The sequence below is a fragment of the Phalacrocorax carbo genome, chromosome 31 (genome assembly GCF_963921805.1).
Source record: "Phalacrocorax carbo chromosome 31, bPhaCar2.1, whole genome shotgun sequence".
Lineage (NCBI taxonomy): Eukaryota > Metazoa > Chordata > Aves > Suliformes > Phalacrocoracidae > Phalacrocorax > Phalacrocorax carbo.
The window spans coordinates 789,730-811,876 of record NC_087543.1 but is presented as its reverse complement, the minus strand read 5'-3'; the positions used below and the strand labels follow the sequence as shown (position 1 = coordinate 811,876).

At 53.9% G+C, this 22,147-nt stretch overlaps 1 long non-coding RNA gene across 1 annotated transcript; it reads right to left on the bottom strand.

Annotated features, from left to right (window-relative positions):
• Nucleotides 1-17,706: 17,706 nt before the first annotated feature.
• LOC135310206 (uncharacterized) lies at nucleotides 17,707-20,904 on the bottom strand. The gene is made up of 2 exons (XR_010370390.1): nucleotides 20,493-20,904; nucleotides 17,707-18,290 (listed from the first exon to the last, which is right to left on the bottom strand). It is a non-coding gene; the product is annotated as an uncharacterized LOC135310206 (long non-coding RNA).
• Between the last annotated feature and the right edge of the window lie 1,243 nt (nucleotides 20,905-22,147).

Below are 22,147 nucleotides of genomic sequence, written 5' to 3'. Positions count from 1 at the left end.
CTTGGGGAGAGCTTCCGATCCCCAGGCCAGAGAATTCTGAGAAAGATCCCCTGGACTGAAGTAAACAAGGCATTCGTTTACGAAGAAACTTAGGTAGAATAATATGTGGCGTTAGCTTCCCACATAGGATAGGATAGTGGGTTTGAGTCCCACAGGCCTGCCCGTAAGGCGCGGCGAAAGCCACGCAGGGTTGGGGCCAAGAGGTACCTCGGTTGGTAAGTCTCTGCTAGGCGAAAGCCTGTGGAGCGGGACCCGAGGGTAGGGGGGTCTTCAACAGGGGGTTGAAGTCTCCAGGGATATCTAGCAGGGGGCTACAGATCCCAGTGAGACCTCTAACGGGGGTTGGAGTCCCTCTGACTACTATTTGTGATAGTGCACTATCACAACTGCTAGTCGACTGGGAGATGGGAGCATTTCTGAGTAAGAAACCTATCCCACAGAGAACACCTTTGGGATGTACTTTGAAGCACTGCAAAGACATCGGGGGTGATGACCCACTAACTCGGAAACCATTAATTGAATATTGCAATCATTGGTGCCCAACGTATCAATTGGAAGGTGGGCACGAATGGCCAGAACAGGAGACATTGCAATATCATACCATCTTGCAATTAATGTTGTTTTGTAAAAAGGGAAGGCAAATGGGAAGAAGTGGCATATGTTGATTTGTTCTTTACACTGTGGAATCATCCAGCGTGGCAGAAACAGCGTGAGATATGTCCACAGGATTCTACGGCAATGTTTCTGAAAAGAGGAAAATGTGGTGAGAACTTGAAGTGTTGCTCTACTTGTGATACTGGATACTTCACTTGATGGAACTGACAAGAAAATAGTATTGAATACAGCCAGAAGGCAGGTGCAGGGAGCACATGCTAACAGGAATTTACAGAGAACAACGAATAAGAATTTTCCATCTACAAATCCCGAGTGGGACCCTAATCAGCCAGGACCCAGGGGAATGTTGACTAGATGTCAGAGACAGATTTTATTTGGAGTAAGACATGCAATGCCAAAAGCCATAAATTTTGACCCATTTATTAAGTGAGACAAGAATTAAAGGAGTCCCCTTCAGCCTTTATGGAAAGACTGAAGGTGACCACCAGAAAATATACTCATTTGAACCCAGAAAAACACAGAAAAAGCAATTCAGTTGGTCTCTATATTCATAAGACAATCAGCCCCAGATTGGGGGGGGGTGGGGGGGGGGAGTAAAAAAACCTTCAGAAACTAGAAGAACCTGAATCCAGAGATCTGGGTAAAATGCTTGAAGTAGCTTGGCATGAAGGAGACCAGAGGAATCAACCCTAGCTGAACACCTGGTTACACTGAAGCTAGGGAATGAAGAAATAGAATTTTTGGTAGATACGGGAGCCACTTCTTTGGTATTGAATACACGTAAAGAGAAAGTTGATCATAAACCAGTAGGTGTTGTTAGTGCGACAGGGCAAAGAAAAATTAGCCTTTCTTAGAGCCATTAAAGTTTAAATTGGAGAAGCAATGGGCAACTCACCAGTTTCTGTATATGCCTGAATGTCCACTGCCTCTGTTATGATGAGATCTATTAAGTAAATTAGATGCTCAAGTAACTTTTAAAGATGGAGAGATTAAATTACTAATACCAGAACAGAATCAAAAGCCACAGAGGCGAGAGCGTTTATGTTACAGGATTCCTCCAGGGAGGAACAGGTTCCCGAAGAAGTGGAAAACGTAGTAATTCCTTTGGTTTGAGCGAGCGGAGCTCCGGAGCGACCTAAGCGGGCAGAGCCGGTAAAAGTAACCTTAAAGCCTGGAGCCAAGCCGGTAAGGCAAAAACAATACCGTATTAAGCGAGAGGCTCGAAAAGGATTAGAGAAGTTAATTATAAATTTTTTTCAGAATATGAGCTCTTAGTAGAATGTGAATCAGAATATAGTACTCCTGTGCCGCCAGTAAAGAAATCTAGAGGCAAAGAGTATTAGCTGGTTCACGATTTAAGGGCTATATCTCAGGTGGTCCAAGATCTACATCCGGTAGTAGCTAATCCATACACTTTACTGACCTCTTTTAAAGGAGGAGCATAAATGGTTTACTGTACTAGATTTGAAGGATGCCTTCTTTTGCATACCTCCAGGCATAAAAAGTCAAAGCCTATTTGCTTTGGAATGGGAAAGCCCCACCACAGAATGAAAGACACAGCTAACATGGACCGTACTTCCACAAGGATTTAAAATTAGTCCTACGATATTTGGGACTCAGCTGGCAAGAAAAAAAATTAGAAATATAGAAATGTCTAGAAAAAACAGAACCCAGGGAGAGGCATATTGTTACAGAATGCAGACGACATTCTGATAGTGGCAGAAAGTAAAGAATAATGTTTTGAAATTTTTAAATTTTCTGGGCCAAGGAAGATGCGGAGTTTCCAGAAACAAAACCCAAATAGGAGAAGCAACAGCCATTTATTTAGGATTCGAAATATCTCAAAGACAAAGACAATTAGAAAGTGAAAAGAAAGAAACTATTTGTCAAATTCCCGAACCTTGCGGCCCGAAGGAACTGAGAGCTTTTCTGAAAATAGTGAAATAGCGTCAGCTCTGGATTCTGAACTACAGACTGTATGTAAAACCATTATATGAGGCACTGAAAGAATCAAAGGATAAATATTTAACCTGGACGCCCGGATGCCAAACGGCATTCAAAGAACTGAAAAGAGCCTCAGTGATGGCCCCTGCATTAGGCCTACCCGATTTCGCTAAACCTTTTGAGCTGTTTGTCCACGAAAGACAACATTTAGCCCTTGGAGTGCTGACACAGCGACTGGGAACCTGGAAGAGACCCGTGGGCTACTTCTCCAAACAACTCGACCACGTGAGTAAAAGATGGCCTGGATGTTTACGGGCAGTGGCAACAGCAGCGCTGCCGATCCAGGAAGCCCCAAAGTTAACAATGGGACAAAAGATGACAGTATGTGTCCCGCACATAGCGGTGACTGTTTTAGAACAAAAGGGGGGTCGTTGGCTATCCCTTAGCAGAATGTTGAAATATCAAGTTGTTCTGTTAGAACAAGACCATGTGGAATCGAAGACTACTGCTATACTGAATCCTGCTATGTTTTTAACAACAGAAAACCTTACGGACAATTTCGAACACGATCGCTTGCTAACTATTGAACAAGTCTATTCCAGCAGACCAGGCCTGAGACACAAACCTCTGGGAAAATCCTGATCTGGAGTTGTTTACAGATGGAAGCAGCTCTGGGCGAGAAGAGAATGGCCGGATATGCTGTCGTTATCACCGCCGAGGGAATGGAGTCAGGGGCGCTGCCTGCGAACACCTCAGCACAGAAAGCAGTATTGGTAGCGTTGAAGCGAGCTCTGCGAATGGCAGAAGGACGAAGGATAAATATCTAGACTGATTCCAAACATGCATTTGGTGTGATCCACGATCATGGAGCTACTGGGAAGGAAAAAGGACTGCCATCAGCCCAAGAATCATTGATACAGCATAAAGAAGACATTCTCCAACTTCCGGAAGACGTGCAGAAACCAAAAGAAGTGGCGGTAAAGCGTTGCAAAGCTCATCAATTCGGCCAGACGGCTGTAAACATAAGCAAACGATTGACAGATAAAGCTGCAAAGAGGACTGCAGAGCAAGGTATCCTTGCACTAGTACCAGTAAAACAGATCGGAATTCCAAAGTTGAAACCGAGATTATTATAATAAATTGGATGAGCAATTAGCAGAACAATTGGAAGCATCACAAAACACAGAGATGGTAGGTAACACCAGAAAAACAAGTAATAATAATAACAACCCCACAAGTTATGACAGAACTTGCAAAAGAAAAGCATGAGCAAACACATTAGGGTGTAGATGCTACGGTTTTGAGTTTAAAAGCATCTGTAGCGTGTGTAGGCATGACAAGAACAGTTAAACCCATGGTAGCTAAGTGTCCAATCTGTCCTAGAAATAATCCCCTGAACCAAAGGAAACGACCTTTAGGAGTAACAAAACAAAAAATTCTCCCGGAAATTATTAGCAAATTAAGTTTTCTGAGTTACCCAGACAAAATAGATATAGCAGTATTTGTTAGTGCTGATGGACAAGTTTTCTAGTTGGCCAGAAGCTTTCTCGTGCTGCACCAACAAAGCTAGAGTAGTAGTTAAGATGTTGCTGAAAGAAATAATACCAAGATTTAGAGTGCCAACAGGAATGTCCTCTGAGAGAGGACCACATTTTTTTGCAGAGGTAGTTCAACAAATTAATAAAATTTTGGGTATAAAATGGAACCTGCATATGCCCTAGAGACCACAATCAAGTGAAAATTTTGAGAAGATGAACCAAACACTGAACTGACATAGTGGAATATTATTGATCTAAGATGGAAGTATTGAGAAAATGATTATTTCAAAACTTCCAAAGGGGGGAAATGTAACCAAAGCGATGAAATCAACCAACCAGAGACGGTGTTCCATTACGGGAACACGGAGCGTACGAATCAGCGCATCTGTCGATCTGCATTTTAGTCCCTAGGCGATCGTTAATGTCAGCAGAACAACAGACAACGTGCTTCTGTCAGAAACGGATGACAAAACGCGGTTTCGTGTAGCGCACTGAGAAAACTAGCCAAGACTGCCAAGATTAAGAGCCAAGAAGGTAAAAGGCAATTCTGGCAGGGGGAGATTGCGACCACCGACTCACGGACCACCACCGAGCCTGCGCAGCGATTTACATACGGAACGAGCAAGTTTGTACCGATCAGTAGACAGGACGATAATGAATATGTATGAATACGTAAAATTTTGATCTACAAATTCTACGGGAAAGGTGTGTGAGGTACGCACGCCAGGAGGAGCGATCCCCCGTGCATCTGGCGCCGTGAATAAAGAACGCCTGCTCTTTAATACTAGATTGGTGTTGAATAGATATTTCCGATTTTACCGTGTTTTTTGGTAACAGTTTTGGCACCCCAGATGGGAACCTGCTTTTGAATCTCGACGGATCCGCAGGACCGTGGGACCTGCAGCCAGCCCCAAGGAATTCTTGGGGAGAGCTTCCGATCCCCAGGCCAGAGAATTCTGAGAAAGATCCCCTGGACTGAAGTAAACAAGGCATTCGTTTACAAAGAAACTTAGGTAGAATAATATGTGGCGTTAGCTTCCCACATAGGATAGGATAGTGGGTTTGAGTCCCACAGGCCTGCCCGTAAGGCGCGGCAAAAGCCACGCAGGGTTGGGGCCAAGAGGTACCTCGGTTGGTAAGTCTCTGCTAGGCGAAAGCCTGTGGAGCGGGACCCGAGGGTAGGGGGGTCTTCAACAGGGGGTTGAAGTCTCCAGGGATATCTAGCAGGGGGCTACAGATCCCAGTGAGACCTCTAACGGGGGTTGGAGTCCCTCTGACTACTATTTGTGATAGTGCACTATCACAACTGCTAGTCGACTGGGAGATGGGAGCATTTCTGAGTAAGAAACCTATCCCACAGAGAACACCTTTGGGATGTACTTTGAAGCACTGCAAAGACATCGGGGGTGATGACCCACTAACTCGGAAACCATTAATTGAATATTGCAATCATTGGTGCCCAACGTATCAATTGGAAGGTGGGCACGAATGGCCAGAACAGGAGACATTGCAATATCATACCATCTTGCAATTAATGTTGTTTTGTAAAAAGGGAAGGCAAATGGGAAGAAGTGGCATATGTTGATTTGTTCTTTACACTGTGGAATCATCCAGAGTGGCAGAAACAGCGTGAGATATGTCCACAGGATTCTACGGCAATGTTTCTGAAAAGAGGAAAATGTGGTGAGAACTTGAAGTGTTGCTCTACTTGTGATACTGGATACTTCACTTGATGGAACTGACAAGAAAATAGTATTGAATACAGCCAGAAGGCAGGTGCAGGGAGCACATGCTAACAGGAATTTACAGAGAACAACGAATAAGAATTTTCCATCTACAAATCCCGAGTGGGACCCTAATCAGCCAGGACCCAGGGGAATGTTGACTAGATGTCAGAGACAGATTTTATTTGGAGTAAGACATGCAATGCCAAAAGCCATAAATTTTGACCCATTTATTAAGTGAGACAAGAATTAAAGGAGTCCCCTTCAGCCTTTATGGAAAGACTGAAGGTGACCACCAGAAAATATACTCATTTGAACCCAGAAAAACACAGAAAAAGCAATTCAGTTGGTCTCTATATTCATAAGACAATCAGCCCCAGATTGGGGGGGGTGGGGGGGGGGAGTAAAAAAACCTTCAGAAACTAGAAGAACCTGAATCCAGAGATCTGGGTAAAATGCTTGAAGTAGCTTGGCATGAAGGAGACCAGAGGAATCAACCCTAGCTGAACACCTGGTTACACTGAAGCTAGGGAATGAAGAAATAGAATTTTTGGTAGATACGGGAGCCACTTCTTTGGTATTGAATACACGTAAAGAGAAAGTTGATCATAAACCAGTAGGTGTTGTTAGTGCGACAGGGCAAAGAAAAATTAGCCTTTCTTAGAGCCATTAAAGTTTAAATTGGAGAAGCAATGGGCAACTCACCAGTTTCTGTATATGCCTGAATGTCCACTGCCTCTGTTATGATGAGATCTATTAAGTAAATTAGATGCTCAAGTAACTTTTAAAGATGGAGAGATTAAATTACTAATACCAGAACAGAATCAAAAGCCACAGAGGCGAGAGCGTTTATGTTACAGGATTCCTCCAGGGAGGAACAGGTTCCCGAAGAAGTGGAAAACGTAGTAATTCCTTTGGTTTGAGCGAGCGGAGCTCCGGAGCGACCTAAGCGGGCAGAGCCGGTAAAAGTAACCTTAAAGCCTGGAGCCAAGCCGGTAAGGCAAAAACAATACCGTATTAAGCGAGAGGCTCGAAAAGGATTAGAGAAGTTAATTATAAATTTTTTTCAGAATATGAGCTCTTAGTAGAATGTGAATCAGAATATAGTACTCCTGTGCCGCCAGTAAAGAAATCTAGAGGCAAAGAGTATTAGCTGGTTCACGATTTAAGGGCTATATCTCAGGTGGTCCAAGATCTACATCCGGTAGTAGCTAATCCATACACTTTACTGACCTCTTTTAAAGGAGGAGCATAAATGGTTTACTGTACTAGATTTGAAGGATGCCTTCTTTTGCATACCTCCAGGCATAAAAAGTCAAAGCCTATTTGCTTTGGAATGGGAAAGCCCCACCACAGAATGAAAGACACAGCTAACATGGACCGTACTTCCACAAGGATTTAAAATTAGTCCTACGATATTTGGGACTCAGCTGGCAAGAAAAAAAATTAGAAATATAGAAATGTCTAGAAAAAACAGAACCCAGGGAGAGGCATATTGTTACAGAATGCAGACGACATTCTGATAGTGGCAGAAAGTAAAGAATAATGTTTTGAAATTTTTAAATTTTCTGGGCCAAGGAAGATGCGGAGTTTCCAGAAACAAAACCCAAATAGGAGAAGCAACAGCCATTTATTTAGGATTCGAAATATCTCAAAGACAAAGACAATTAGAAAGTGAAAAGAAAGAAACTATTTGTCAAATTCCCGAACCTTGCGGCCCGAAGGAACTGAGAGCTTTTCTGAAAATAGTGAAATAGCGTCAGCTCTGGATTCTGAACTACAGACTGTATGTAAAACCATTATATGAGGCACTGAAAGAATCAAAGGATAAATATTTAACCTGGATGCCCGGATGCCAAACGGCATTCAAAGAACTGAAAAGAGCCTCAGTGATGGCCCCTGCATTAGGCCTACCCGATTTCGCTAAACCTTTTGAGCTGTTTGTCCACGAAAGACAACATTTAGCCCTTGGAGTGCTGACACAGCGACTGGGAACCTGGAAGAGACCCGTGGGCTACTTCTCCAAACAACTCGACCACGTGAGTAAAAGATGGCCTGGATGTTTACGGGCAGTGGCAACAGCAGCGCTGCCGATCCAGGAAGCCCCAAAGTTAACAATGGGACAAAAGATGACAGTATGTGTCCCGCACATAGCGGTGACTGTTTTAGAACAAAAGGGGGGTCGTTGGCTATCCCTTAGCAGAATGTTGAAATATCAAGTTGTTCTGTTAGAACAAGACCATGTGGAATCGAAGACTACTGCTATACTGAATCCTGCTATGTTTTTAACAACAGAAAACCTTACGGACAATTTCGAACACGATCGCTTGCTAACTATTGAACAAGTCTATTCCAGCAGACCAGGCCTGAGACACAAACCTCTGGGAAAATCCTGATCTGGAGTTGTTTACAGATGGAAGCAGCTCTGGGCGAGAAGAGAATGGCCGGATATGCTGTCGTTATCACCGCCGAGGGAATGGAGTCAGGGGCGCTGCCTGCGAACACCTCAGCACAGAAAGCAGTATTGGTAGCGTTGAAGCGAGCTCTGCGAATGGCAGAAGGACGAAGGATAAATATCTAGACTGATTCCAAACATGCATTTGGTGTGATCCACGATCATGGAGCTACTGGGAAGGAAAAAGGACTGCCATCAGCCCAAGAATCATTGATACAGCATAAAGAAGACATTCTCCAACTTCCGGAAGACGTGCAGAAACCAAAAGAAGTGGCGGTAAAGCGTTGCAAAGCTCATCAATTCGGCCAGACGGCTGTAAACATAAGCAAACGATTGACAGATAAAGCTGCAAAGAGGACTGCAGAGCAAGGTATCCTTGCACTAGTACCAGTAAAACAGATCGGAATTCCAAAGTTGAAACCGAGATTATTATAATAAATTGGATGAGCAATTAGCAGAACAATTGGAAGCATCACAAAACACAGAGATGGTAGGTAACACCAGAAAAACAAGTAATAATAATAACAACCCCACAAGTTATGACAGAACTTGCAAAAGAAAAGCATGAGCAAACACATTAGGGTGTAGATGCTACGGTTTTGAGTTTAAAAGCATCTGTAGCGTGTGTAGGCATGACAAGAACAGTTAAACCCATGGTAGCTAAGTGTCCAATCTGTCCTAGAAATAATCCCCTGAACCAAAGGAAACGACCTTTAGGAGTAACAAAACAAAAAATTCTCCCGGAAATTATTAGCAAATTAAGTTTTCTGAGTTACCCAGACAAAATAGATATAGCAGTATTTGTTAGTGCTGATGGACAAGTTTTCTAGTTGGCCAGAAGCTTTCTCGTGCTGCACCAACAAAGCTAGAGTAGTAGTTAAGATGTTGCTGAAAGAAATAATACCAAGATTTAGAGTGCCAACAGGAATGTCCTCTGAGAGAGGACCACATTTTTTTGCAGAGGTAGTTCAACAAATTAATAAAATTTTGGGTATAAAATGGAACCTGCATATGCCCTAGAGACCACAATCAAGTGAAAATTTTGAGAAGATGAACCAAACACTGAACTGACATAGTGGAATATTATTGATCTAAGATGGAAGTATTGAGAAAATGATTATTTCAAAACTTCCAAAGGGGGGAAATGTAACCAAAGCGATGAAATCAACCAACCAGAGACGGTGTTCCATTACGGGAACACGGAGCGTACGAATCAGCGCATCTGTCGATCTGCATTTTAGTCCCTAGGCGATCATTAATGTCAGCAGAACAACAGACAACGTGCTTCTGTCAGAAACGGATGACAAAACGCGGTTTCGTGTAGCGGACTGAGAAAACTAGCCAAGACTGCCAAGATTAAGAGCCAAGAAGGTAAAAGGCAATTCTGGCAGGGGGAGATTGCGACCACCGACTCACGGACCACCACCGAGCCTGCGCAGCGATTTACATACGGAACGAGCAAGTTTGTACCAATCAGTAGACAGGACAATAACGACTATATATGAGTATGTAAAATTTTGATCTACAAATTCTACGGGAAAGGTGTGTGAGGTACGCACGCCAGGAGGAGCAATCCCCCGTGCATCTGGCGCCGTGAATAAAGAACGCCTGCTCTTTAATACTAGATTGGTGTTGAATAGATATTTCCGATTTTACCGCGTTTTTCGGTAACACAGGGAGTCAGACCAAGAGAGCCAGAGAAAGACACAATACCGACAGGCTACAGGACAGAGCAGGAGGAATGAAAAAATAAAAACGGAGCCAGAGCCAGGCAGAGAGAGGCGGAGAAAGAACAAGTAGCCACAGGCTACAGGACAGAGAGAGGGAGGCCTGAAAAGACGGGGAGGCAGGGAGCCACTCAGAGCGAGATGGAGAAAGAAGGGGCGGGGGGGGGGTGCAAAAAAAAAAAACTAAAAAAAATTTTGCAGCAGGTAAGGAAAGAGAGGGGGCCAGGGGAGAGACAGGGAGGGCCCAGGATGCACAAGAGAGGCAACGGGGCCCCAGTGGCCCAGGACTCACCGCGACTCTCGCTCTCAGCGCTGCTGGCACAATTTAGCCGTTCAGATGCTTCTTTCCCCTCCTCTCCGCCCTGCCTCTTCTGCAGCTCCAGACTCTAGGCCATCCTCCACCTGAAGAGAATACAAGGGTGTCTCACAGCTCTTACGAGATGAGGCTTCCTAGGCACGTAGCCTAGCTCGCTCGTGCCGGAGCTGGGGGCAGGAGCACGGGGCAAGTGGGGCCAGGGGAGGCTGAGGGGGAGCTCTGGTGAGCTGGGGAGTCGGCTATCTTCTGCACCCTGGGCAGGGGGAAAATGTCATCATCCTCCTCCTCCTTTCCCTCTTCCCTTCTATCAGCTCCCGGGTAACTCCTGGGGCTGCCCTCACCCGCTCGCCTTTAGCATACCAGAAGCCTGCCTCGGCAGGTCGTTTGAAGCTTCCCATCCCACCAGCCCCAGTAGTGCAGGCACACAAGGAGACACCCCTGCACCCACCAAAGGGGCTCGCTCACCTCACCGGCAGCCCTAGGCCTCACCCGACACAGGGAATCGTGTCCGACACACCACCACGCTGCAGCAGGAGCGGAGGAGGCCTTTCCTTACCAGGAAGCAGCAACGAGCACGGCAGCATCACCTCGCAGGCACCGCAGCATCGCAGGGCTGTCACCTGCGGAGAGAGCAATGGGGATCACAGGGACGCCACCGCGCGTGCGCGGCTCCCGGGCTCAGTACCCAACTCTGGTCGCTGGGCAGCAGCATTATCTGAATTACTCTTCTCGATTAATACCATCCAGAAACCGTAACTTGGCTGCATCCACAGAGCTTCTATTCCTCTACACCTTTCCCCCTCGCAGCCCCGGCAGCACCGTTCATTGCCTCTGCACCAAACAGCAAAGCGTCTCGAGCATTTCAGTCCTTTCCTCTCGACTGCTTAAAAAAATCTGGTGCTTGCTACTGTCCATGCCACTGCCCGCCCCCCCCATGCCCGAGGGAGGAGAAGCAGCACAGCAAACCTGGGGAACAAGGTTGGGTCCCCCACCCCCGCAGAATAAGCCCCAGGAACTGCTTGTAGGCATGTGGCATCAGGGTTGTGATAGGGTTTTGTTTTGGTTTTCTTTTTTTTCCCCTGCCTTCTTTACATAATGTAATAATTGGGGTTGCTTTTCCAAACTACTGAGTTCTGTGGGGACTTTTTGTGCTTTTACCCTACAAAAAATGGTCATTTTCACTTTCGGTTTTGTGCATGAGAATGGTTGGTGGGTGCTTTTAGGTGGTTGTTCCTTCCCCACCACCACCCTTTTTTTCCTTTCCAGCTGCACAAATCCAGCTGAGTTGGCTTTCCCAGAAGCCCCAAGTTGTTTTCTTTCCACCAGAATTCTTCCTGTATTTTCACCCCCCATTGCAGACCCAGAGTCAGGGGGTTTGAGGTATTTTTGTGCCCAGGCAGCAGCTCCCAGGCTGCATAAGCAGCCCCACAGGGGGAAGTCCCCGTTTGAGGGAATCGGCCCCAAATTGGGATGGGAAAGTGAAGACAAGGGAAAAAAAAACCTGAATAACCTGAAAAAGAACACCTACTCCAGCCCACCAAGCACCGGTCACCTTGCCTGACTCACCTCCAGGGCCCAGATCACGCTCGGCTCATCGCTTAGCACCCTCAGATCACACACAAAAAAAGAGTAAAACCCATAATGGAGCCCTATAGCCACCAGTCACATCTTCCCTCCAGTACTACACAGACTCACCTTCTTCCAGCGCTCCCCTGGGCTCTCCTCCGTTGCCCTGCACGACTCATCCACCTGCACCGGGAAAAACAGTGTTACTGAACAAGTCACCTGGAGGCACAGCAACAGCTTAACCATTCCACAGCTCTTGCGCCCCCGTAGGAATACCATCTAGAGCCCAACTACAGCCTGCCGTTAAAGGAAATGCGTTAAATCAAACGTTAAGCCCTCGCACGTACAAGCCGGAACAGCAAACCCACGGCACGCTCGCGCACCCAGGGCGCAGCCCGACGGAGGTCCACGCGCACCTCGCCGGTCTGATGCGGAGCCGCCCAGCATCCCTGAGAGCACAGCTGCAGGCGCAACAGCAGTTTCACCTACACCCATCTCAGCGCGCAGCGCTTCTGAAGCTTTAAGCTGAAAGCCCTACCTTGACCCTTGGCCACACTAGAAGCGAGCCGTGGCTAGGACTCCACAGAAACACAGCAACACAAATTGCACACCCACAGCGGCGACAGCCTTGCAGCTATTTAGACCAGGAACAACAGAGAAAAGTAAAACAGCTTCATCACCCGCACAGGAAAAGCGGCAGACGGAGACAAAGGGTCAGCATTCACAGCCCTTACAGAACACAGGCGTTCTCTCTCCTTCCACTCCTAAACCCATCCCCACTTAGGTCTAAATATCGCAGCCCTGCTGGGGCAATATCGAGAGCGGGGAACAAGAGCCCTGCCGCCCGCCGTTTGTGCGGCAGGACACAAAAACAGAGGGACATGTTTTGCCACACACAACCCTGAATCTCCTGAAAATTTATGTTTACCAAAAATAGCCATTTGGAACATATTCCCAAAAACATTCGGCAATGAAACGCTTACGTGTTTGACACCCGCACATTTTTGGGGAACTTGCTATTTGCTTCCTGGTTTTGCTGGTCTTCCCTCAGAAGTTCTACCTGCAGCCAAGTTATTCCCACCCGCCCGACCGGTTCAAGCGTTCACCTTCCTGGTATTATCAGCACATTGACACAGGCGAGGAACTTAACTGCTCTTCTAAAACTATCCAAATGACAATTACAGCCCTGAAAGAGGAGTGGAAGAGAAGAAAAGGAGAGATCAGGCAGCAAAAATGCCCTGCAGGCTGCTGCCAGCCAACACTGCACTCTTTTGTTAAAGCCACCCCGCCCCCCCAAACGCAAAAATAAACCCCATGACTTTGTGGAGTGCGGTTTTTTCTTCTTTTCAGCAGTCCTTCTGGAGCTCATCCCTGTCTCAGCATCTTGTCTTGTCAGAGCATGAAGATGCAGATGATCTGTATCCCGATGACATCTGCATGGGATGAATACATTTTCAGAAAACGCCCGACTGAGCCATTTGCCACAGTCACGAGACTCACGACATGACACACGAGGTGGGCCCAGAGTTTTAAGGCAAAAATACCTCCCCCGCCCCCCACCCGAGATCTTTCAGGCTCCAGACCTGCCATCTCCCCGCACCAAACCTCCCCGGCCAAAGGGTTTCAGGTGGCCCAAAACACAGTACACAGAAAATAAACGGGGAAAGCCCTACATTGTGCAAAAGCGAACGATGCCCGACCAGGGCTTCTCTGCGGGGCCCGGGCTCGGCACGGAGCCCCCCCCCGGCACGAGCACGGGCCCGGGCCGGTCACGGAGCCCCCCCCCGCCCGGCCCCGGGCCCGGCACGGAGGAGCCAGCCCCCCCCTCCCCCGCCCGGCCCCGGGCCCGGCACGGAGGAGCCAGCCCCCCCCTCCCCCGCCCGGCCCCGGGCCCGGCACGGAGGAGCCAGCCCCCCCCTCCCCCGCCCGGCCCCGGGCCCGGCACGGAGGAGCCAGCCCCCCCCTCCCCCGCCCGGCCCCGGGCCCGGCACGGAGGAGCCAGCCCCCCCCTCCCCCGCCCGGCCCCGGGCCCGGCACGGAGGAGCCAGCCCCCCCCTCCCCCGCCCGGCCCCGGGCCCGGCACGGAGGAGCCAGCCCCCCCCTCCCCCGCCCGGCCCCGGGCCCGGCACGGAGGAGCCAGCCCCCCCCTCCCCCGCCCGGCCCCGGGCCCGGCACGGAGGAGCCAGCCCCCCCCTCCCCCGCCCGGCCCCGGGCCCGGCACGGAGGAGCCAGCCCCCCCCTCCCCCGCCCGGCCCCGGGCCCGGCACGGAGGAGCCAGCCCCCCCCTCCCCCGCCCGGCCCCGGGCCCGGCACGGAGGAGCCAGCCCCCCCCTCCCCCGCCCGGCCCCGGGCCCGGCACGGAGGAGCCAGCCCCCCCCTCCCCCGCCCGGCCCCGGGCCCGGCACGGAGGAGCCAGCCCCCCCCTCCCCCGCCCGGCCCCGGGCCCGGCACGGAGGAGCCAGCCCCCCCCTCCCCCGCCCGGCCCCGGGCCCGGCACGGAGGAGCCAGCCCCCCCCTCCCCCGCCCGGCCCCGGGCCCGGCACGGAGGAGCCAGCCCCCCCCTCCCCCGCCCGGCCCCGGGCCCGGCACGGAGGTGCCAGCCCCCCCCTCACCCGCCCGGCCCCGGGGCCGGCACGGAGGAGCCAGCCCCCCCCTCCCCCGCCCGGCCCCGGGCCCGGCACGGAGGAGCCAGCCCCCCCCTCCCCCGCCCGGCCCCGGGCCCGGCACGGAGGAGCCAGCCCCCGCCTCACCCGCCCGGCCCCGGGCCCGGCACGGAGGAGCCAGCCCCCCCCTCACCCGCCCGGCCCCGGGCCCGGCGCGACGGAGGCGTCCCCCGCCCCGCCCGGCCCCGGGCCCGGCGCGACGGAGCTGCTCCCGCCCGGCCCAGGGTCGGGCCCGCACGGAGCCCCCCCCACCCCCGGCCCACAAGGAGCCCCCACCGCTGCCCGAACTCACCCACCAGCGCTCTCCGGCCCCCGGCTACGGCCGCGCTGCTCTCTCAGGCGGCTGCCGCAGACGAGGATCGGGAGCCGCCAGGCCTCCAGGAGTCCCGAGGGGATGCCGGCCACCGCAGGGGATGGCTGCCTGCGGCCGGACTGCCGCGGCGCTCCCCGCCCAGCTCCGAGCAGTCTCCGCCGGCCACGGGCTTCCCACGCCGGGCCGCAGAGGGGCCCCGGCACCGCAAAGAGACCCCTCGCGACCCGGCCGCCCCACGCACCTCTCCCACCTCCGCTCCGCCGCGCACGCGCCACCGGAAGCCCGGGCCCCGCGGGGCGGCCCTTAGAGGGCGGCCGGAAGGACCGGCCCCCACCGGCCCCGCCCCCGCGCCGGACCGCCCCCGCGCCCAGCCGGTGAGCGCCAGCGCCCCCTGCTGGCCGGGCCGCGCTCAGCTCGCGAGGGCGCCGAGGGCCGGGCGGGGCGGGACGCGCCGGCTCGGGGCCGGCTCCTTTCGGGGCGAGCGGGCGAGCGAGAGACCCCTGCGGGCCCCGGTCACGGCCGGGCAGAGCCGCGCGCCCTCCGGGAGCGGCTGAACGGGGCTGCCGCTCGTGACACGTACCGAGCCGTCCGCGACGGGAGCGAGCAGAGGAGGAAGGGGCCGGCGGCCGCGGGGCCCTGCCCGCAGGCACGGGGGGGGGGTGCGGGCTGGGGCCCGTGGGGCCGCCCTGCTGGGCCGCTGCCCTGCGCCGCACCGCGCTGGGGGCTGGGGCCCGACCGGCGCCGGGGGACCGGGGGCAGCCACGAGCAGGGGGCCTGAGCTTAGCCACGGCCTGCAAAACACCCCGCAGCGTGAGACGCTGCGAGGCCAAGGTGGTCCTTGGCAATGGGGGCGCCTGGGCTCGGCCTCCGCCGTACCCGTCCTGGGTCTGCGTGGCGTTCCAGGGGAACGGTGTTCTCCTCGTGCGGAAGGTGGGCTGGCCGTTCGGCCGTGCCCCGGCCGTTACCGATACTGCCAGAGGCGCTCGCACGCTCTGGCCCGTTACTGCTGCGGTACCGCGCCGTAGCCGAAAGAAGAGGTGTTGTGTTTTCTCACAGAAAAGCCTCCTACGGTCAGTGGAAGAAATAACCTCCTTCCGTGGCACTGACTCTTTTCGTCCAGTCCATAGCCGGCTTTCGGCTTTTGTCTTTACAGCATTCAGTTTGCTTTCTGCCAAGCTTTCTACCTGCTGTGAAACATTTGGATGTTTTTTTCCTGTTGCTTTTTTTCCCCCCTACTTGCTCCACAACTCCCACACCAACCACCCAGCGCGGCTCGCCTTTCAGCCCCCAGACCCAGGAGCCTTGCCCTGGGACGGCCCGTACATGTCAGCAGAGTTGTTCCAGCTCTCACCCTGTCCCTACCCAGCTGAGGACGTCTGTGTCCGTGGCAGACACCCAGACACTGCCCCTGCAGCGTGGCAGTCCCCTGCCCCGTCAGTGAAAACTGCGGCAATATCGGCTAAGTTTAAAAGCGTCGGCAGGAGGTGCAGAATACGTAAATAAAGCGGCGGTTGGCTGCCGGGTACGGGTGCGATATAAATACATTTTGTTTACAGGCCTTCTTGCCTATTCAGCGTTGAACGGCACCGCAGCCCACCCACCCCGGGGCTCACGGGGCTCGGAGAAGGGTCTCTCCAAGGGCACAACCTAAGGCAGCGCAGGAAGCCCAGCTGCCACGCTCCCAGTCGCTACGGGACGCTTGCTTACAGCTACACCGACGAGGGTGCGGATGAGGCTGGAACTAGCAGAAATGCTGACTCTTCTGGCCTTTTATTTGCGGAAGGCACAGCGCGCGAGCCTCGGCAGCTCACAGGAGAAGCGTGCGGCGCTGCCGGACTCTCATTCTCAGCTCACGTACTACTGCCAAAGCTCCTGCCCTGTGCTGTGCCAGATGCCGGCTGGCGTGAGCACCTGGGCTCCTGAGGGACCCCCTTGTCCTGAGAGCCAGAGGTACTCGCTTCCCTTTGCATGAGGCCTGTAGGAGATAGACCCTGCAATTTAAAAAATCTGTATCAAACGTGGCAGACTCAAAGGGGGGCATTTTAAAAAAGGCAGGTTTGTTTTCTTTTTTAACTTTACGATCTACAGCCTAGCAAAGAGCTCCCTTTCAGTGTCAGTCGCTTGGCCTTCTCCCCTACTGACGAGGTCCCAGCCTCCCGGTGAGATCTCGCTGGAGATATTCTCAGTTTCCCTCAGGTACGGGGCTGCCCTGGCCCGAGGCCAGCGAAGAAGCTGACTTTGCCCGTGCCTGAATCAGCAACACGTCCAGCAGGCGACTTGCAGAGCCCAGGGAACCCTCGTAAAGAGGTCTGGGGGTGGGCCGCGCCACATCTGCGGCATCGGCCGTGGGAAAGGACCGGCGCAGTAAAGCAGGTGGGTGAAACCGCGGTCCGCGCCAATACGTGCTGCTGCCTGGGGCATGGCTTTGCTGCGGGTCAAGTCAGATGCTCTCTGTAAGAGTCAGTCAGGACAAAGGCCGCAGCAGATGTCTTTTCTGCTCATTTTAACAAAGGCTGGACGGAGCCCATAGAGGAAGGCACTACGCGTCTTGCTGGGTCTGTTTGCCTGCCTTCTCGTAAGCCGTCGCGGAAACTTGCACGAGCAAAGCCTGTGCAAGCTGATGACAGCCACGCACGGTTGAAGAGGGAGCAGACGGTGAGAGCAGAGGTGCGCGCTCAGGCTGTGCGCTGGAAGCTAATGCTAATGCTGCTAAATAGTGGATTTTCTTTTTTGGGTTTAGGTGAGCGCTAAACATGACATGTGCGTGTGTGCGTGTGTCTCTTGCAGGTTTTTGTCATACACCCCACCCCCCCGCCCCAAAAAAACCACCCGCACATGCCACGCGTTAAACAGTGGTTTTCCATTGTACTTAGACGTGCTTACATAGGTGTGTTGGTTTTTTCTTTTTTAATGCAGAAACAGCAATACGATAGATTTAATACAGCTAGCAATTAGATGGGTGTAGCTTTAGAGCGTCGGCTGTTTACAAAGCAACTGCACACCTTCTTTAACTCACAGTTTAAACAGGTAAACTTGCAGTGCATCACACGTGCTTTGTACAGTCACGGTCCACACGGCAGGCCAGATGCTTCCCCCTGCCTTGTCCTTGTTCCCCCGACTCCGACGGGACCGCCGAGGCCACCCTGGGGACAGCGCCGCTTTCTAGCAGCTGGGTTGCTTGCCTGGACGCCCCACAGACAAACAGTCATTTCCCCGCTGAACCTCTTCTCAAATATTTTCCTAGCCCTGCAGGCCCCAGGTCCTTTGGTTCATATTTCCTTTTTTCCGGGCTTGATGCACAGGACCGACGATTTCCAGAAATAGAAACAGAGGCTGATTCAGTCCAGGCTAAACATTCTCTGACCTAAACCAAACTGCCTTCGAAGAGATAGCTGTACTGTAGGCACCACCTCGGGAACAGAAGTTGCCCTGTCATTAAAAAAAAAAAAAAGAAGAAAAACAAGGCATTTCAGGCTGAGGAGGCTGAACGGTGTGCTGGGGGCAGTGGGGGGTTGGAAAGAAAGTTCAGACGATTAGAGCGAGCTTGGCGTTGCAAAGCGTGCCATTATTTTTAATTTGGCAGTCAGAAGAAAATAGATTCTGACACTGATTTCCTGTGTGCTGCGGGAGTTCTCTCCTCAGCATTCCTGTGCACCATTTTACTTTTGTGTCCCGTCCGCTTCGCTTTTGCGCTGTAGCTCTCCGGTTCTAGCTACGCTTCCCACCACCCCCATTACGCTTTGACAAGCCCAGCTCTCACTGTGCTTCCCTTCCCTTCCCTTCCCGTATGCGCGTGCAGGGAAAAGCCCGCGCGTCTGCCACTACAGGACCCGCTCTGGGGGGCAGGAGAGATGACGACGCTCCCTGACAGAGGACACAGCTGAGGGGCGGTCCGCCGGGGCTGGGGAGATGGCAGCACCTTCCCTCAGCTGCCCCATCCGAGCACAGGTGCAGGTGCACACTGAGGAGAGACAAGCAGGCAGGAGCCGCAGAGCGAGAGAGAAAATAAAATTCACGGGTGGGTGCTACTTGCGTCTCATTTTTAGCGCAAGACATTAATTCTCAGCACATTCTTGGAGCTGCCCCTTTGGGACTCACGGAGAAGAGGGAGGTTGGCCACGCGGTGCAGCCCAGCTCTGCTTCCCCTAAATGGTTTTACTGTTCAGGTGTTGCCCTAATCTGGCCGGTACCCCCGCAAAGAGTTTGGGATTTCTGCTGCCTCTCCGGGCCAGCCACAGACCCCGACTTCATCGCAGCGAATGACCCTGCACTCGTCAGAGCGGTTGCCGAGTCACATCCCGCTGCCTTCCCTGCAGAACTGGAGACCCTTTTTCAGCCCTTGCCCCCTCTTCTCTCAGCTCGTCGCCCGTCCCTTTACCAGTGCCGGCACCGATCCTGCCTCCAGCTCGCCCTGTCCCCACCTGCGAGCGCCCAACAGGAGCTAAATGTCTCCTCAAGGATGCACGGAAGAGACGCGCAGGTAACCCAGCACAGACCCCCTGCAAACATCTTCTTTCCATTTGCTTTCCTCTCCTGACACGAAGGGATGACTTAGGAAAAGCGTACTGCTCGCGTTTCACATGCACCGCTTCTACTTTCACTCTCGCTCTCCTTGGCAGTAATTAATAGCGGTGGCTGGGGGGGCTGGGGCATTCCCCCAAAGCGGCTGCGGTTACATCCGGGCGGTTGTGGCACTCCATTAGCTTTGTAATTTTTAAATCTAAATCTTCTGGAATTGTTAGTTCTGGTCAGGAATCACCCGTACCTGCAAATTTTCTTAATAGCTACGCTTGACCCCAGCCACTGTTTAACAGCTCACCTTTATTTCTCTTCATTTAAGAACCCAAAGCTTCGTTTACTGCTTGGGCTGGAAGCAGGAGCTGTCGCTGCCTCCGAACTTTCTAACAGCCCTGTTACAATTTCAGTACTACCCGCTCCCAATTTAGCTTTCCGGGTCGATTTTCATTCTAGATTCTAAAATTTCCTTATTTTGTTTCTGATCAGGAGTCATTAATGCCTGCAGTTGATTTAATAACGGCTGCATTTAGATTGAGCTATTAATGACTCGCAACTCTATTTATGGCATAAAAAAGGACTGCCTTTATTTTTTTTAATTACAGATTAGGAATAATGACTGCCTGGTTTGTTCAGTAATAGCTGCGATTAAATTGAGTCACGACTCCTCCCTAAATAATATGTGTTTATTTGCACTCTAACAATTTAACCTCCCCTTCACCGGTCAGGGGCACCGACAAGTGCCCGCGCGTACCTCCGCGCCCCCTGCGCCGGCTCCCCAGGGAGCAGCCTCGTACCCTGACCAGAGTCTGCAGCGGCCCGTTGTCGGCCCAGCTCCTCGCCCTCGAGCGGCGGATCCGCTGCTGCCCAGAGGGGACGGAAACGGCGCGGGGTAAATGATAATGTGAAATGATAAACGAATAAAATGATCTCACAAGGGGGAAGAAAACCAGCAAAGCAAAAACCAAACCCCAAACAGAACACCATACCACTAAACCGCCTCACCGCCCCCTCAGCGCCCAAAACAGCATCCCGGGAGAAAAAAAGCAAAGCAGGCCACAAGGGACCTTTCTAGTACAGCTGCTGCCAAAGAGCGCCAAGCTCTGGAAGCCTTACCTCAGGCAACGCCTCCGCTTCTCTAAACGCCAGAGCACGCCTGCCCGGGGGGCTGAGACAGCCCCAGAGCTGCGACCGCCCGAGGGAACACGGGAGCCCCGGCGCCAGAGGAGCCCGGGGGCAGCGAGAGCTGCCCGAGCCCCGGCTGGGGCTCTTCGACCCCCGGGCCCCGCCCCCGCCCTTCCCACAGCGCCCCGCGAAAGGGGCGGGCCGAGCCCCCCGAGGGGGGAAGGCCCCGGGAGCCGTACGGGAGCCGCCTGGAGCTCCCGGCGCGGGAGGGGGGGGGGAGAGAAAACACCCAAACCGAGCCCCCCCCCGAGCGGAGCAAACACAGGCTCGGGCCGTTGCCGGGGGGCGGGGCCTGTCGCTAAGGGGAGAGAGCCGGCACCGCCCCCCGGGCCGTTGCCAGGGGGTGGGGCCTGTCGCTAAGGGGAGAGAGCCGGCACCGCCCCCCGGGCCGTTGCCAGGGGGCTGGGCCTGTCGCTAAGGGGAGAGAGCCGGCACCGCCCCCGGGCCGTTGCCAGGGGGCGGGGCCTGTCGCTAAGGGGAGAGAGCCGGCACCGCCCCCCGGGCCGTTGCCAGGGGGTGGGGCCTGTCGCTAAGGGGAGAGAGCCGGCACCGCCCCCCAGGCCGTTGCCAGGGGGCTGGGCCTGTCGCTAAGGGGATAGAGCCGGCACCGCCCCCCGGGCCGTTGCTAGGGGGCTGGGCCTGTCGCTAAGGGGAGAGAGCCGGCACCGCCCCCCGGGCCGTTGCCAGGGGGTGGGGCCTGTCGCTAAGGGGAGAGAGCCGGCACCGCCCCCCGGGCCGTTGCTAGGGGGCTGGGCCTGTCGCTAAGGGAGAGAGCTGGCACCGCCCCCCGGGCCGTTGCCAGGGGGTGGGGCCTGTCGCTAAGGGGAGAGAGCCGGCACCGCCCCCCGGGCCGTTGCCAGGGGGCGGGGCCTGTCGCTAAGGGGAGAGAGCCGGCACCGCCCCCTGGGCCGTTGCCAGGGGGCGGGGCCTGTCGCTAAGGGGAGAGAGCCGGCACCACCCCCCGGGCCGTTGCCAGGGGGCGGGGCCTGTCGCTAAGGGGAGAGAGCCGGCACCGCCCCCCGGGCCGTTGCCAGGGGGCGGGGCCTGTCGCTAAGGGGAGAGAGCCGGCACCGCCCCTCGGGCCGTTGCTATGGGGCTGGGCCTGTCGCTAAGGGGAGAGAGCCGGCACCGCCCCCCGGGCCGTTGCCAGGGGGCTGGGCCTGTCGCTAAGGGGGTGTGTCCAAAGGGACGCTGGCAATGCCCCTGGAACCATCACCACGGGCAGGGCCTCTTGCTATGGAGGGTGGGGCCAGGCAGCACCAGCAACACCCCCAGGCTGTCACCAGGGGGTGGGGCCTGTTGCTACCTGGGGGTGCTGGGGAGCACAGGAGCACGGCCCCGCCCCACCAGGCCCTTGCCAGGGGGCCTGTCGCAAAGGTGGGTGGGGCCAGGTGGGTCAGCCATCAGACCGCCTGCCCGCCCATCGCCGGGGGCGGGGCCCGTTGCTAAGAGCGTGGCGAGGAGTATCAGCACCACCCTCACCGGGCTATCGCAAGGGGTCAACACCTGTCGCTAAGGGCTGTGGTACACGGCTCCAGCCCCCACGGTGCCGTCACCAGGTAGCGGGGGGGGGGGTGTCACTAAGT